The sequence below is a fragment of the Pinus tabuliformis genome, chromosome 3_1 (assembly GCF_031772625.1).
Source record: "Pinus tabuliformis cultivar Carrire ecotype Pingquan chromosome 3_1, CPIR1, whole genome shotgun sequence".
NCBI classification, from domain to species: Eukaryota; Viridiplantae; Streptophyta; class Pinopsida; order Pinales; family Pinaceae; genus Pinus; species Pinus tabuliformis.
Window position 1 is genome coordinate 417106196 of NC_142301.1, and position 14032 is coordinate 417120227.

Consider the following 14032-nt stretch of genomic DNA (forward strand, 5'->3'; position numbering starts at 1 on the left):
TACAATAGAAATTCAAGAAACAGTCTAAAAAGAAAAAGAAGATAGAGCTAGAAGTAAGAAACAGAAGAAGGAAAAAGGCAAAAGGACCATCCAAGAAGTCTATCCATCCCCTGAGCAATCCATAGAAGAGGATTATCAACCTCTTTCAGAAAGATTAATAGATCTTCAAACTGCTGCTATAGCCAAGAAAAAGCAAAAAGGAAAACAGAGTGCACAAAAGAAGAGTACTAGTTCATACTTAAGAAGGAGCACTAGGCTAAAAGGGAAGGGGAATAAAACTAAAGAAAAACAGTCTCACTTTATTGATTTAGATGAAGAGACGCTTGAGAAATCTCCAACTTAGCCAAGCATTGAGTCAAGTCCTCCACGTGAGGAAAGCCCTTTTCGGCCAGAAAGAGAGAGCAGTCCTCCTCCACCAGATTTTGAGTTTAGGCCGAGAAAGACACCTGAGGTAGATTCTAATCAGCAAGAGGCATACAATTACCTGGAAACCTTAGAACAATCAGCTGCAGGACCAAGTACCTCTCTGCCACCTGATGCACAAGTTCAGTCTTTGAAACAGGAAATATTTGAGTTAGAAGTCCTAAATAGGCATATCATACAGGAAAATGAAGCACTCAAAGAGCAGAGTAAAGTAGACAAGATTGTCCATGATAATACCATGCTCCATTTAGGACCGTGGCAAAAGAAAAACAGAAAACTGAAGAAGAAATGCAAAAAGTTAAGCAGAGCATTGATTAACCTCAAGTTCAAATGCCTAGTCAGGAAGCCAAGGATGATGTTAGCATCAAGGAAGAAGAAAAGAGGGCTAGATGTTCTTGCAGAAGCATCAGAACATATGGATTAGAGGGAAATAACTCAATTTTGGTTGCATGAGGACATGCAACACCTTCACAGTGGGGGTATGTTGAGCCTCAAACCTGCACCTTCCTATACACCCTCTCAGCCTTCCTTTTCCACTTATTTCATCCACCCAGCTGTTAAATCATTGCATTGTAGTTTAAAAAGAGATTTTTATATGGTTTTCTGACTATGCTTATGACTGTTGTTTGGTTTAGTTTTTTTGTTCATGCAGCTGTGGAAACTTGTCAGTTTCCGCAGCCAGCACAGGTTTCCGCAGCCAGCACAGGATTCCGCAGCTATTTTGTTAAAAGCTGTGCTACAGGTGTCCTATGAAGAAACGAGCCACATGGGCAAGCTCCAGGTGATGGATACATGGAACGTGTCCCTTCAAATCAGCCAAATCATCCATAGAAGGTCACGGTCAACGAGGGTCAAAGGCAAAGCCAACTAAGGAGTTCAGCGGTGGCACGTCTCTGTTTTGAGCACGTGAACGTTACGTGGCACAGTCCTCAGCTCACGAAGACACCGACACACCTGGAGATCATTTATGTAACCTGAATCTAACAGCAACCACTCCGGAGATTTAATAGACATGATGAAAGTTCCGCTAGATCTCGGCTGAAGGGATCTACGTGTCTTTGGAAACACAATCAATAGCGTAGGAGTTAGTTAGTTAGTTTCAACATTTTGTCATTATAAATAACGCGTCGATGAACGTTGTAAAGGAGTTTTTTGGGATATGTAAATTCTGAACTGTTGTGTTATCACCCGACTGTTTATATATGTTGTTGTTTTAATATACGAGAAGACTTTTCTGAGTTTATTCGTGTGACTACTTGTTGACCGGCTGAAGTGGCAGAGGGCCCCTGCGCGCTGAAGCCCTGTAAAGTTTTCATTTGGTTTTATTATGTTCTTATATCATTAGCTTGTATATAACACATTGTTTGATGTTTCTTAACTTACTGCTGTTTATATTTTCACCTCTGTTTTCTTATAACTGTCAACTGATCAGTGCTTTTCTGCAGGTTTTCTTAGGCAGCCCGGGAAAATTTTCATCTTTTTGATAACTATTGACATATGAGATCATCTTGTCCTTCCTGCTCACTTTCATTTTCTGAAGTTTAATTTCAGCACTGTCTTTTTCAAGTTGTGATTTGCTTACTTTTTTTTTTTTTTTGTTATTTAGATATCATACTGCTCATCAATTTATGGTTTCTTTCTATAGTGGAGTGACTCTATTAGCAAGAAATCAGAATATTACTAACTGTAGTGTGATTTAGTTATCATATTGCTTAAACTTACTCATGATTGCTTCCCACAAGGTAGATTGAGCTGAAGGGTAAAGGATCAGAAGAGTTGAAGTAGTGTGATTAGTTTCCTTTCTGCAATTTAATTTCTTGCAATTTAGTTATCATATTGCTTAAAATTATTCATGGTTGCTTCCCACAAGGTAGATTGAGCTGAAGGGTAAAGGACCAGAAGAGTTAAAGTAGTGTGACTAGTTTCTTTTATGCAATTTAATATCTTGCCATTTAGATAGCATATTGCTTGACTTATTCATGATTACTTCCCACAAGGCAGATTGAGCTGAAGGGTAAAGAATCTAAAGAGTTTAAGTAGTGTGAATTAGCTGCTTTGTTTTTGGTTTGAGTTGCTTTAAATTCAGTTTTTATTTTCTTTTCATTCAGTAGCAAGGATACTGGGCCATTGTCATTAGTTCATTGTTTGATGCATTTACTTTCTCTTAAGAATTGATTTCAGTTTAGTTGTTTTAAAGATTTCTTCTTGAGCACTTTCAAGTTTGAGAAAATCACTGTAGAAACCACCATCACCATCCATACTCCATACTTCACTTTCATTTTCGCCATCACACATTAGGGAAAGATAAATCCAAAAACAAACTAAAAAACTCAAAAACGACAAAAGATTAAGGAAATGGTTATCTAGTACATATAGTACACTTCACTTCGCCAGTTTACGAACCCCGGATTGACATTTTGAATAGCAATTTAGATCACACTAAATTGACCAAACAATTTGCAAAGGCATTAGCAAAGGAAAAGTGGCATTGATTGGAATTTATTTACGAAAATAATGGAAAATAAGAGAAAAGGAAGGTGCAAGGTCACACAATTACATGTAGGGAAATTGAAGGAAAATTATGGAAAATGAAGAAAATAGAGGCCTAAATGATAAAAAGGCTTCTGAGGATCAGTTCACAGCTTCTATCAGTGTGTGAAACCTTTTGTCAGTTTGATCTTGGAGCTCTCTTCTATTGTCTCTCACTCATACTCTTGCACACTTAAAGAAATCTTGGAGATTGTTGGAGCATGCTTAGAGCACTCTATTTTTCATTAGATTTGGAGAAAGAAGGCAAAGGAAAAGTAGGAAAGCACAATGGGAAAATGGGATCAACAACTACAACAGGATTTCCTTGTAGGTATTGGGTTTCATGTATGAATTCCTTCCTAGTTTTGGCATGCATGGTATATGCATGTGGTTATTTTTTTATGCTCTGTCATTTGCATGGAGGATTTCTTGAATTGACAGTTTTTTTTTCCATGCCTTGCCATTTCTAGGATAGCTATAGTGTTTTGGGTTTTCCACTTTTTGTTTCATACTGGTGCTCAGGTTCCTTATGGTTGTGGGTTGAGTTTCTTGGAGCCATTGGTTGGAACAAATTCTCTGGAACCCTGGAACAACTTGGGTTAAGTTACTAGTCCTGGAGCCTTGGTTGTAAAAACGCTCTAGATACCTTGGTGGGTTGTGTTACTAGTCCTAGAGCCTTGGTTGGAAAAATTATTTGGATCCCTAGAATGCTATGGGTTGAGTTATTTCCTAGAGCTGTGGTTGGGAAAAATGCTCCGGAACCCCGAAAAACGTGGTAGAGACCGATCTGGTTGGTGTTAGTGATGTCCTACCATAAAGTGGAATCAGTGGTTGATAGTTGAGGTGGTTTGGCCTCTGGAATCCCTGGTTTGGTGTTGTTTAGTTTATTCCATGAGATCCCACATTCATGCTTGGAATATGGCGAGGGGGTGATTGGATGAAAGATATATTTGGTTCAACCCAATTTATGGTCGAGTGGTACGTGGAAATCCCTAACTTGGTTAGATTTTGCATATGTTAATAAGAAGTCTTTTCCTCTTGTATTTCCATAAGTAATTGTACTTGTTATTATGTGGCTTTGATGGTTATTTTATCATAGTGTATATGTTGTTCATTTGTTGGTTATATATTGGTTATATGATGTATATTAGCTATGGATCTTGATGTGTTTTGTTTCATTAACGAATGGATAATGGATGCATGAGCTAATAGATGGTATTGTAGCTATTATGAGAGGGCATTATACATTCTTGATGACTATTATATAAGTACCAGACCTTTATGTTTAAATATGCATTCATGACCTGTAGATTACATGTCCTCAACATGTTTAACGAAATGGCTATCATGATTAGGCCTGGTTAGGTTAAGTCTTTGATAAAAATTTGTATGAATAGTTTTGTCCTAGTGTCATTATTGATTCTACAAAGTCTCACTAAGTTATGAGCAATGGTCTGGAAGCTGACCTGGAATTTAGGCTCAAAATCCAGGACCACATGCTCGGAACTAGACATTTTAGGTTGCAACCGCATGGATGCGGGCTTTTTCATGTGGTTGGAGGCTTCAAACCACATGGATGGCTTGTTGTGGAAGTGGTTAGGAACCCAGGTCAAAGAAAAGGGTGTCCATCTTAGGTTTTGTCCACCTGGGGTGGTTACTCAGCCTCTGAGTGACATGAAGCCCCTGTAGGATGTGTTGAGTTGTCAATTTATCTTCCATAGTCAACCCCACTTCCTTAATGGAATCTAGAAGGTCAGGTCATGTCATAATATCTTTTCCTCTCATATTTACCCTAGCAGGCATGTGAATCTAGGTAAATGTGGGAGGTGGTGTTACATAATGGTATCAGAGCTTTCAGGTTCAACACTTGGACTGCATGGGTGGGATGTGTTTTTCATATACGCATGTTAGTTGTATATGTCTTCATTATGCATGCATTGTGATAGTAATTGTTGCAGTAGTATCATTATGTATAGGTTAATGATGTTGATTTTGGTACGATTGGCATGTTGATTTTAATTATATACAAATGTTGTGCTAATCCAAATTGATCTTGTAGATGAGATAGCCTCCCCTGAACTTCACCGAGGTGTGTTGATTATGTTTTTATTTGGTTATCTGACATGGTATTCTTGCAGGAAGTAAAAGATCAAATATGATAAGAAATATGGTGGACTACAATTCACGTGATTCTCCCTACAAATCATATGAGTAGCATGGTGATGAGTACTCCCTTGACATAGTAGATACATTGAGAAATTTGAAAGAAGAGATTAGAAGTTATAAGGCAGATAATGACATGATCATTCAGTCACATGAAAGACTTGCTAGGGCATAGAATAAACAAGTAGAGGTTAATGTAGTCATCCTTTAGATTTTTTCAAATTTTCAAAGACAAGGACTGCTTAGGATCAATCATGGACGAGAAGAAAGGATGAATGGGGCATATGGAAATAAGTCTCAATCAGGATACAAGTTTGAAAGGGATGATACAACCAGAGATGGTAGGTTCTTGGATACACCTAATAGGAGGGGTAATGACCATGGGTTCTATTTTAGTTCAGGTTCAGAGAGGCAACATTGTCATCACTATCACCATCCATATAGGAGAGGTGAGAAGCGATACTTACTAGAGGAATTCAAGAAAGAAAAGCTTGTTACATTTGATGGAGAAATGAAGAAGTTACAGGATGTAGAAGATTGGTTGCTTGGGATGAATAAGTTCTTCATATTGCATGATTACTCAGAGAATATGAAAGCCAGGATAGTTACTTTCAGTCTTAAAGAGAAAGTAGACATTGGTGAGAATATGTAAAGAGTTTCAAAGGAATTTGAGAAGAGGAGCTAACTTAGACTGAGTTTGAGATACTTTTGAGGAAGAAGTATCTATCTCAGAGATACTATGATGATAGGGAAAATGAATTCTATGAGTTTAAGATGGGATCTATGATTGATGAGGATTATACTAGCAGATTCTTGGATTTGTTGAGATATGTGGCTTACCTTAAGGAGGAGAAGGCCAAGATTCAAAGATTCACTAGTGGGTTGTCTATATCATTGAAAGACATGATTGAGCTTCACGAGCCTAGATCACTAGAGGAAGCCATCAGAAAGTTGAAAAATTGTTATGAGAAATTGAAGCGTAAGATTGACCTTAAGCAGTATTGGAAAGGTAATGAAAAGACTAAGGGAAAGTTGGATAAGAAGTGAGAAATACCATAGGATACATGTAACAAAGAGAATGCAACACCACACAAGAAGTTCAATATAGATGAAAGAGGACAAGGATTGGAGAAGAACAAGGGTGAGGGTAGGAAGCCTTTACATTGTTGGATTGTGGCAAGGATCATCACAAGAGATATTTTCCAAAACATCAGGATGGTAGACTGCATATCTACAGTGCCTAAGAGGCACATACAGTTGGGGATGTTAAACATAGTATTCCACAAATTATGCATCATTTGATAATAGGCAGGTTGATCATCAGGCATCTATTATCGAGATGGAAGGTAAGCTTTGTGATCAAGTTGTTTCTATTTTGATTGACCTTAGATCTAAATATAGTTATACCAATCCTGAGTTGGTGAATAACTGTGGTTTGAATAAAGAAGTGCATGCAGAGTCTTCATTAGTTCAGTTGGCTATAGGTACTAAGAAAAGAGTTCATCATTGGGTAAGATCTTGTGCATTTGAGTTGAACGGTATGTCTACATCAGAGCATCTAAATGTGATTCCATTGGGATAATAAAATATGTTATTGGGTATGGATTGGTTATACATTCATAGGACTAAGGCGGATTATTATGATAAGGATATTGAGTTCTTGGATGATGACGAAGGGAAGAGAATCTTGCATGGTAAGAAGAAGCCTACACCAGTGAGGATGGTTACAACTATGCAGGCAAAGCGCAGTAGTAGGAAAGGGTGTGTGTTATTTGTAGTTCATATTTCCAATGAAAATGGTAAGGATGTCGAGGATGTTGAGGTCGTGAAGAGGTATCTGGTTTTGAAACAATTTCAGGATGTATTTCCAGTAGATATTTCAAAGTTACTGCCTCATAGGTAAGTGGAATTTTCTATCTAGTTGATACAAGGAGAAACACCAACATCAAAGGAACTATACATAATAAAAACTCCAAAATTAGTGGAACTGATGTTGTAGTTGAAGGAAATACTTGACAAGGGATACATTAGGACAAGTGTGTCACCTTGGGGTGCAGTAGTGTTGTTTGTGAAGAAGAAGGATGGTACTCTCAGGTTGTGTATTTATTATAGGTAGTTTAACAAGATGACGATTAAGAACATGTACCCTTTGTCACATATCGACGATTTGTTTATGTTAGCTCTGCTATGCACTTATGCATTTGGAGAACCAAATTACTACCGTGGCCGTGTGTTTTTGCAAGGATGGAGCTCGCAGCTGTTCATTTTATCTTCCCCCCCCCCCCTATGTGCTTTGTACCCTTATAACTCCCGCTACCCCCGTTTCCTCCTTCCCTTTCATTCTCCTTATTCTCCCTAACTCCATTATTTCTATTTTCCTCTATAAACCCTATAAACCCCGTATAAAACCTTTTCCCTCGGATCCCGGGCGCAAGGTCTAAACCCACATGACCATATGCATTTAACCGCGCGTTGTCACTGTCCCTGTCACATCAATCCCGAAAACGTGCGCGATTAACCTGGGTCATCCGATCATTTCCCGCAGATCTGACGGTATTCGCAGCTCCCGCCCTACGAACCTGCACGTATGATAGCCTGCGGGGAAAGCGGTTTCCCGCCGGACCCTCCAGCCACGCGTCGCAATTTTTTTGGATCGCGCGGTCGCGTACGAATACCGCCTACCTCCGATAAGCGGTGCGGGGAAACTGCTTACCGCCCTCCCGTATGGTCCCCGCTCGTTATCACCCGCGCATGTTAGCCACCCGTCGACCATCTGATTTTCCATCTCATGATACAACGGTCCGTGATCTCCCTGCTCCCCTATCTTTCGTTATCCTCCGTAAATTGTCCTCCACCATTTGATTACATGATCCGATGGCCCACACTCCTCCATCCATGTATGTTGGGTCCCTATAATACTAGTAATTACCCCATTACTATTGTATTTATACCCCTTATTTATATTATTGTGCCCCCATTGCCCCCATACTGCTATTAATGTGCCCATAGAATCCCTCTATTGTTATTTTTGTGGCTTTATATTATTATTGTTAGGTCGGCTGGATTATATTGTGACTCCATAGACTCCTATATATAGAAAGGAGGTTTTGTCATTTGAATCATCCAAGAATTGTTCATTTATGTAATGTAAAGGAGGTTGCCCCCTCGAAGAAGCTGAATTCTAAGGCGTTGATCTATCTTTTCTATCTTTTCTTGAATGGTTTCATAACATTTGGTATCAGAGCTTTGGATTCTAGGGTTTCACTGCTCCAAACAGGTCATCGTGGAATTTTCGCTATAACCTTTTTTCTGTGACGTTTCAGAAGTCTCAAAAACAACCCATTTGATAAGAAATCACGCTGAACCTTGGGTCCAAATTTTAGAGCTTTTCGCGCGATATTTTCGGAGATATGATCTTAGGAAGTTGGTCTTTTTGCAGACTCCTGAATTACACTCAAAACAGGTGACCTAGGGAAAATCGTCATAACTTTCTTTCTGAGCATCAGATTGAAATTTCGTAAGAATTTATAGAAAGAGGACGGACTGTAGTTTTCGTTTATATATTTTTTAGAGTCAAAGGTTGAAACAGTGACACGTGGCACTTCATACAAGTTTGCTCTACTGAACCAGTCTATAATCAGGTCACTGCGGGAGATTGTGCATAACTCTTTCTTGGAGAATCCAATTTGGATCAGACTAGTGGCATTGGAAAGAGGACATAGAAGGCTACTACAGGTCACAATTGCAGAACTGGATAATTCGAAATTACAGAGATACATCAGATTCAATATCAGGCTTCTACAAAGTAAAAAAAGGTGTGTAGTTTTTATTTTTTATTTTTGCATAAGCTTGGTTTGAAGGAATTCAAAGGGCATAGTAAAGCATTATTATCGGTAACTGATGTCCCGAGGAAAGAAAATGCAAACACCTAGTAAGGAACCTGAAAGCTCTAGCATGACTCATGAAGAAGAGGAAGAAATGCTACATGATATATCAAAATTACAAGAACAAGTGCAACAAATGTCACGCTCACAAAAGCTAACAGATGCTAAGATAAATGGCGTGGAATCTAAGATAAAGGGCATGGAAGCTAAGATGGATGATCTGAAGACAGATTTGAAGACAGACATGGCAGATTTGAAGACAAATTTGACAAATTTTCTACAAGAAATACTTACTAATGGTGAAAAGGTTGTAAAGGAAACTCATGATGTGAACAAAAGAAATATTAATCATGATTCCATAGACTCTAATGTTGGATCGAAGACCCACCATTTTCCAAAAATCGATATGATAAAGTTTGATGGCAAGGATCCCGCCACATGGATATTACAGATGGAGCAGTTCTTCGATCTCAATAATGTGCAAAACACACAAAAGGTACGTATGACAACTTTATATTTGGAACCAAATCAATTTATATGGTATCAATGGCTTTGTTCTCGTAAACAATTTATCACTTGGGCAATTTTTACGGAAGAATTGATAGCACATTATGAGGATACAAAAAGCAACACTTTTTTTAGCCAATTGATAAGTCTCAAACAAAAGGGTTCAATAATGGAGCACATTGAGGAGTTCCAAAAATTGAACATAAAGGTAAAAGATATTCCAGAGCAGCATAGGATTGATGTGTTCATAGGGTCTTTAAAGGATAATATCCAACATGATGTTCGACTTTGGGAACCTGATTCATTAGAGAAGGCATTCAGGTTAGCAAGAAAAATGGAAAGCAAAATTATGGCAACCAGGAAGCATACCACTCACAACTATAAAGACGGAAGTGCAGTTGCCCCTAGTCTTCCACAACCTATAAGGTTGACACCACAACAATTGGAAGAAAAAAGAGCAAAAGGGCTTTGTTATAGTTGTGATAGCAAATACACTAAAGTTCATAAGTGTGCTGAGAAGAAATTATTCTACATAGATTGTGAAGAGGAAGAAGAAAAGGAGCAAGAAAGGTCAAAAGAATAGGATATGCTCCAGGAACAAAGCCTAGATGAAGAACAAATAAATCCGACCATATCTTGTAATGCATTGGCGGGAATTACCACTCCTCAAACCATCAAGATAGAAAGACAAATCAAGAAGAAAATGGTGATAGTGTTGATTGATTCAGGAAGCACCCACAATTTTATTCATTGTAGGGTAGCAAAAAAATTGAATTGCTTCCTATATCCAGCACCAGTGTCAAGTGATGATTGCAAATGGAGGAACAATAAATTGCTCTGGAAAGTGCCATAATATCAAGCTATCCATGGGAGAATATGTATTGACTAGCCCAATGCTTTCCATTCCAATGGGAGGTGCTGATGTTGTACTAGGAGTCCAATGGCTACAATCCTTGGGTACAATAGCTTTTAATTTTCAAGAACTTTTCATCAAATTTTCTGTGGAAGGAAAGGAAGTTGAATTAAGGGGTATTGCAGGGAAACCAGGAAAGATAATCAGCTCTAATGGTATGACAAAGCTTCTAAAAAAGGAGAAAAGGGGTGTAATTGCACAATTATGTTCACTAGATGTTTCCACATTAGAATCATCTATTTCTCCAGATCTCCAAAAAGTCCTGGACAATCATTCCAAGGTATTTGAGACTCCCAAAGGTCTCCCACCTATGCGTGATCATGATCATGTTATTCATCTGATTCCAGGAAGTGTTCCTCCAAATATCAGGCCGTACAGATATCCCTATGTCCAAAAAAGTGAAATTGAACGTATGGTTGCAGAAATGCTAGAGGCTGGTATAATTCAACCGAGTCAAAGTTCTTTCTCTGCTCCAGTAGTATTGGTGCACAAGAAGGATGGATCATGGCGCATGTGTCCAGATTATAGGGAGCTCAACAAGCTCACTATTAAAGATAAGTTCCCCATTCCTGTCATTGATGAATTACTGGATGAATTGCATGGATCAATTTACTTCACCAAGTTGGATCTTCGTTCAGGATATCATCAAATCAGAATGAAGATTGAAGACATTCCGAAAACGGCATTTAGAACTCATGAGGGTCATTATGAATTTTTGGTCATGCCTTTTGGCCTTACCAATGCACCTTCAACATTTCAAGGTTTGATGAATTCAATTTTCAAACCATTCCTTAGAAAATTTGTGTTAGTATTTTTTGATGATATACTTATCTACAGCAAGTCTTGGAAGGATCATGTTGAACATGTTGACAGGGTGCTACAACTATTGGAGGAGAAACAATTATATGCCAAAAGATCCAAATGTTTCTTTGGAGTCCAGGAGGTGGAATATTTGGGTCATATTGTATCTCATGAAGGAGTTAAGGTAGACCCTACCAAAATTAAAGCCATTAATGTTGTTGGGAAAAGTATCCAATACGGAATGACCCTATCCCACTCTAAGGGTGATAGTACCTCAGCAACAATCGAAGCAAAGCTATCTGAGATTACTTCTTTATGAGATGTAAAAGAGGGGAGAAAGAGATCCACTAATCGATGTCTTCCACTAATGATTGATCCAGTATTCTCTCCTTGCTGCTTGCTCCCAGCTCCTTGCTCTTTCACTGGCCCAGCTACACCAAGATCCTGCAAAATGGCAAGAGAGGGAAACTACAATAAGCATACATTCATAATTGATTCAAGGATTAGAATAAATCAAATACACAAGTATAACAATTCACCATTGAGACACATGCATATAGAAGAACCTCAAATGCTTTATTAATGGAAGAAGTAAGGTTCAGGAAGTGATACAACCATAAAAGGCCCAATCTAGCATCACCTCCCAGCAGAAAGAAATCTCCTCTTCACCTCCTTCAAAGCAAATCACCCAATAGTTCTAAACTCAAACCAACAGCACTTCCTTACATTCACAAGATTCCAGCCTCCCTAGACCTCATGAGAGAGATCTATATATAGGGTTTTGGAGAAAGGATGAGTCAGCTTGAGAGCTGACTAGTGTCCTCTCTCACTTCAGTTATTCTTCAGTTCTTGAATCCACTTGGAGGTTCTTGCTTCCACTTGGAGATCTAGACCCTCTTACTCATCACCAGTCGAATTCCTTGATCCAAGTGTCATTTTGGAAGCTTCCTGGGCATTGACACCTTGAGGAATGACTGTGCCACATGTCCAAACTCGCCCAGCGCAGGTAGCCTTCTTTGCAGTTGAAATTCAATGCAGGTAGACAGTGGAGCACTTGACATTCAGCACAGATGCTCAGTGGAGCAGTTGACATGATCCAGAATTGCCTTGTTTTTGAGTGTTTTCAGGTGGAGAACTGTTATTCAGTGCTGTGGTTCGCTGACCTTGTTCCTCTAGGGGTAGGAACAACATGTTTAGGGACTTTGGATCCCTTAGATTATGGACATTTCATGCTTCATGCTGTAAGGCACAAAAATATCTATAACAGTTGCCCCCTAAAGTATGAGGTCGTTTATTGGGTGAAATGCTTTATTAGGAGGATCCGAAGTTCATTCAATCGCTGAGAGGTGACCTATAATAAAATACAATACAATACATTATTTTTCATTCTGCTTTCATGATCTGCTGAGGCGGGCATTCCCATGCTCAGCTTTATAAATTCATTTTGGTACATAGAACAGATGATCGTCTGATGATAGACTGATAATTCTATGCTGAAATTATCATCCTTTGAGTAGGATGATCATCTGCTGAAATGATGTACATGTCAAATGTCTTTATATTTCCTGAATATATATCGCAGCCCGGATGGATTAAACTAGATCCAGGGTCTTCAAACTCGTTCGATCTTCACTTTAAGTACAATTCGATCCATGTGAGAATTGCGCTGAAGTCGAACATGGAAAGACATCGCTTGGTTACCGGTCAATGATGTAAACTGTTAACAAGCGCGAGAGGAATCACCGATAATGATAATGACCCTCAAGGTACTGCAGTACAATTCACGTGGTGTGAATAAAGGACTTGGCGTCGAACACCACACAAAATCTTTCGGTCGAAGGTCATTGATGTATACCTGTCGCCGGAAGTGAGAAACTTGCCATTGAGGCATGCAAGCTTCAAAGTACTGAAGGGGTTGTTCCTAGATCAACTCCTTGGATAATGAGCTGATGTCGACAAGGAGCGACCCGTCAAAGGAGGGCCTTAATGAATCCCACATTAGTGACACAGAACGAAGCTAATGATTTTAATGGAGGTGAAAACAATCTGTGACATATGATTCAGGGTGGCGGTCATGGATGGATGAAGGATAATGTATGGCAGTGGATGGGACACGGTTGACTCTTTCTGAACAACATTTCTTGAACATATAACGACACTGATGTGATGGATCGGTAGCATTACCCCAAATGTGGATGGTTTGGCGAGACCATGGTGATGATACCGGTGAATGAAACAACTCAACCCGATGTGATACGGAGGAAAAGTGTCATGTTCAAGAGCGACTTGCTACCATTAAATCTTTGAGGTTCTCCCAATTTTTCCCCAGTCATTTCTGACCAATACCTCTTTATTTTTGTCAAGCTTGAGGAGGATAACATATGCTTGTTCTATAACCTGCCCTTCGGGAAATCCCATCGCTATGTTTTAACGAGCCTAGCGATAGGGAAACTCGTTCTCATCTAAAGACAAATTTGTCGCTATTTAATCATTTTAACGAGTCTAACGACAAGGAAAACTCGGTCCTTTTCATTTTTAGAGAGTCTGAAAAGGTACAGAAAGTTAACTCCAAAATTCCTTTTTCGTCATCTATTCCCTTAAGTCCGAAAAAGTATAAAACAATACAGAAGGGATGAGTTTTCGATAACTTTAACGAGCCGAATAAAACAAGCGCTCGACCTTTTTGTGCAATAATCCCTCAGGTCCAAAAAGATTAAAATATAGAGGAGGGATAGCTCTTCCGGTCACTTTAACGAGCTGGAAGGCCAAAACTCGGCAAAATTTTCATATTTTACGAGTCAGATGAAAAGAG